Raw genomic sequence first — 4,913 nt, 5'->3', positions numbered from 1 at the left:
GTCAGAGGGGAAAACACTGATTTCACTTATAAATGTAAGATCTCATCTATGTAAGCCCAGAACATGTCTGTTAAACTCAATGGATTAATTCCAGATTTCCATCCCTGTAAATGAGATCAGAATTGGCTTGAAATGTGCTTTTGGTTCCTTAACATCCCCCTCCCCCAATCCAAACACCCTCAGTATAGAGAAGGATTTTTCAGTTCTTCCTAATGAAAAAAAGTAATTAAAAAAAAAAAAAAGAAAAGAGAGAGAGAGAGAGAAGGAGATTCACAGTAATGAAAAGTGTGAAAACTACTTTATAGATGGGTAGAAAACCAGACTTGGCAGTTTATCAAGTGTGTGTGTGAAAGTTGTTGTTTCACCCTACTAATTTTTGTGAAGAAACCTATGTGTTGGAAAAACATAGAAGCTCCCTATATCTGAATATTGCCAAAAGTCATGCAAATTTAGATATAAAATGTAACTTCTGATCCTAAAAAAATATTAATTTCTTATTTCTGAACAGAGAAATGGATCCTGGAGAAGTGCTGAACCATCTCCATTTAGCCAGGAAATTAAATAATGAAGTAGCACAGTAGGTATAACGTTTCATTTTAGATTGAAAAGCTGTGACTGAATTGAAAAGGTTCTTAGAATATTTTTCTGTCCTTTCAGTTACAAGGAAAGAAGAAACATCACCAACAATCCCTCTCCCTGCCTCTTTGACATAACACTTGGCAGAAAACAGTTAATAAAAACATTTAATTCAGAGTCTTACATTCCCAGAATCAGAATCCTAGATACTTGAGGTTTTGGTACTAACGGCATTCTCTGCATGGCTGCTGAAGGGCTATGTTGACCCCCACGATAATATTGTATGGTACTTTGACTCATCTTTAATTCTGATTAAGTTGTGCAATTGTATCAATTAAAGGTCAAGGTCTTGAATAAATTCTTTTGTGAGAACTATTAGCAGGTCTTTTAAAATTAAAAAGACCCATGTGTCTAATGGTCTTATGAGAATAGAATTACAAACGATGATCTTTAAAATAAATTGTAATTTTATGGATACTTATTAAGAGAATTTATTGTATTGGTAATTTGCTATACCGTAAGTACTGCTGCCAGTTTAGTGACTTGTAACAAAAGAAAAGAATGCAGCAGCTACTTAGTAGGACATTTTTCTCTTTGCCTTTGGTACCATTGATTTGAAATGGGGAGAAGGTTTCTACTGGATGTTTAAGGTTTGTGCCCTCTTACTGTGCAGTCAGGATGACCTGCAAGTTGTCATGCACTGGCCCTGATCCAGCAAAGCACTTAAGTGTGTGCTTAACTTTGAGCATTCAAGTTCCACTTACTGTAATGTGATTACTTATGTGCACAAAATTAAGCACATACTTAAGTGCCTTGTTGATGGCAGCCAATACTGTGAATTTAGCAAATTCGAACTGTCTAAGGAAGTTAGAAGAAGAAAGTACACAAGTTAGCAAGATTTAGTTATTACTTTGCAGACAGTGGGGAAGGGTGCTCTCATTAATAGCACCAAACCCAACTGTGTTAGTTTACTTTATTAACTTCTTTGTCTCCTAAGTGAAATGATGTATTTCTTGCAATGGAAGAATGTCATATGTGAAATAGCTGTGTTGTTCAGATTATCTGAATGGAGATGTTTTAACTGTGAATAATTGTTACTTTTTCTTCATCAAAAGCATAAAGTATACTTGTCTGATATGTTGGTGTTTTTGCATGCTGGAAATGTATTTTATTTTGGATATTTGATTAAGGCTCATAAACATGACATTTCTAGAAATGAATCCCTAGCTAGAATAGTTGAAAACGTTTCACTTGTTTGCAAAGCTCTAGAGAATGAAAAGCTTTAGAGATGACTGCACAGATAGATTGATAATGTTGTTTTGTGACTTAAATACACCCACATCAATGCTAAAGGCAAAGTTTAAAACAATAAATATTGTCCTAATTTTACTATAAAAGTAATTTTATTATATGAAGATCAATAACATGGTATAGGAGTGTTACTTAGTGCAAGATATTTGTCCAAGAGTAAAGAAACTTCTATTCATCAAAAGAGAAAAGGTGGGCAAAAGTCTGCTCCTAAAGCAACGGCAAATAAAGTCCTTGGGTGTTTTATCAGACATGCAGATCCTATAGCATATGATCTGTTAGGTAAACTTTTTTCTGTACATATGTGCAATTTTGAGTGATTCCAGTGTTCCGCTAAATATTTTTATATTCTTTGATACCAAAGTTAATTCCATTCATTTGTAGGGTAAATGAGAGATTTTACAATGTGCATTTGGAAATGAGACACAAAATGTTTCTGAGAGGAGCAAAAAAAGTGCTTGAAAAAAGCACTTGGAAAAAACCCTGCAATTTTGTAAGTATATAATTGTTTAATTTTCACCATTCCATTCTCCCTACAAACTAAAGTTATTTTTTTCTTTCTGGATACTGCCTAAATTGAGTCATTAAGTATTAAGTAAAATGCATTTTTGTTATTGGTAATCGTTAGTTGTAGGCTCTTACAGTGGGATACCTAGAGTCAAGGTTTCATTGTAAGAACCTTTTTCCAATTGCTTGTAACTTTGTCAAACAAACCACTTGGCAGCGATTTTCATGCCAAATACCTGCCTTGGGCTATTTTTTCAAAACTTTCAGCAAATATGGCCAGCTGTTTCTCAGAATGCACTGGGGGAAAATCTGTTTTGCTCATGTTAAAAAATTTTTGAAATATTTTGTTGGCTGCTTGCTTGTAGTGGGACTCAGAGTTTGGGAAGGATATTCCTCTTTCACCAGCCTGTGAAGGTCTTCCTCAGTCTGGAGAAATCTAATCCACTGTAAAATTGTTTGCATATTTCATTTACCAGCTTCTTCAAAGGTTCTGTCTGCAGTGGATGTATTATTTCCTGGGGCTTACAGATCTGAGCAGGACTTGTTCTCGGCTTTCTCTTTTCAATTGCCAGTGGTGCTAAATACAAAGAGAATAAAGGTGTATATCAGATGTTCTCAGCCTTCTTCCTGCAAATCATTGGACGTGGAATAAGAAGCAGCTTGACGGGAATGCAGAAAAGGGAGACCATCAAGAAAGGGAAAAAAACAAACCAAAACAAAACCAAAGGCAAACATGTTTGGGCACAGGAAAAAGACGCAAGTTGAAGGTCATAAAATATGACAATGGTGTAGGACAAGGACTTACGAGGCAGACTGGTGCTAGATAGGGGGTGACTGGGAAGGATTGTGATTGAGACATGGAATCAGGGAAGGAATGAGAAAGATGCTGGCATCAAGGCAAAGATAATACTCATAAGGGACAAAAGGAGTTAGAGACAGGGAAAGGAGAAATAATGTGTAACTGTCATTGATGTGCCTTGGTATTCCATTGTCACTATCAAATGTCTCTGAATCATACTGGCCTCATGTGGGCACGTCATCTTCCTCTAATTCAAATGAGAAGAATCTGTTTTAAATGAGGATAAGTTATTAATGCGTTTGTTAAGGCAAATGGCAGGGATTAGTATGGTTCTTAACCAGTTAATGAGCAACATAGGGAAAAATAAAAGAAGACAGAGAACAAAAAACCTAAAAACATTTAACTCCTTCCTACAGTTTCCCAAGAGGAAACTGTATTAAAGTTTGCTTTAATTAGGAAAGTTTCTTTATTAAAGTTTGCCTTAATTAGGAAAAAAAAAATAGAAATTGTATTAAAAATACATTTTCTACAAAAGTAAAAAGATTAGGCACTGAAAATTTAAGAAATGCCAGCAGGCATACGTCTTGTCCAATGTTTATGTGACAAACATCTATATATTGTTCTGGTTTAAGGGACATTAACTAAATGAATATTTTTGTTGGATATTGTGAACAATTTCTCTTCCAGGCCTAAAATGGAAGTACTTCAGAGACCAATAGTTTTTTGATGCCAAAAGCATCAAGTATTCAGAAAGATTGTAGAGAATGACCAATAAAGGGTTTGGATAGAAATCTCAGCAACATCAAGGCATCTTAGTCCCCACTCCTTGGAATTGGAAACAAATGAAGAAGAGAACAAAAATAATGGAAAGACTATCTATTCAAAACCCAGAATCTATCCCAAAGTGGTTACAGGTTGTAAAAGTTATCGTTTTTTACACCAGCACAGCAAAGAACAAAAAATGCCTCTGTAGACTGATATGTTCTGGTTTTCTTTCTGACATAGTCAGGAATTATATTAAATATGGTTTATGGTTTATGGTCATGTTTTGTGATACTAGGTACTACCCAGTACCTAAGGCAACATGTGATGTGATAAGGAGTACAGGAAGACGTTATGTGTTCCTGGCTTAGTCACTGACCTCGGGCTGGGACATGTTTGAAGCTTCAGCCAAACTGTGCAGAACAGCAGTAAGGCTAGAAGGGAGGATTTCATCCTTGTAATCTCCTGGGAAGAATCTAGGAGCAACATGTAACATTAATATTTGAGATTCATTCCCCCTCTGTGTTTGAGCATTGTCCCATTGTTTGCTATGGGGCTTATTTAAGGCATTAGTTCAGCTAAATTTTAGTTGCCTGTACGCAAGAAAGTGATAATTACTTCTGATCTATATTTATCAATACTTCAAGACCCACAGAGGCGTCATTGCCTCTTGGAGTCTCAGCTCCAGCAAGCTGAGGCACCCATTGCACTCATGGTAATGCACAAAAAGATGGTCCTAAAAGGCAGCAAGTGAACTCTTAGCTAAAGAGAATGAGGTTTCTGTGACTGACCACTCTAGTCAGAGAGAGAAGGCATAGCATTTCCCACCTCATGAGGGAGGCTTGTGAACGTCTGTCCTGCCATACACATTCTGGAAATGTCCCGACATGTGGCATCTGAAGCCAGCTCAGTTGGGATCCAGGGGGTATAAAAATATGATCTAAGTTGCCCGAGCTCTTAA

Source organism: Patagioenas fasciata, chromosome 7, assembly GCF_037038585.1.
Source record: "Patagioenas fasciata isolate bPatFas1 chromosome 7, bPatFas1.hap1, whole genome shotgun sequence".
Classification (NCBI taxonomy): domain Eukaryota; kingdom Metazoa; phylum Chordata; class Aves; order Columbiformes; family Columbidae; genus Patagioenas; species Patagioenas fasciata.
The sequence above is the reverse complement of the archived record's forward strand: the minus strand, read 5'-3'. Positions refer to the sequence as shown.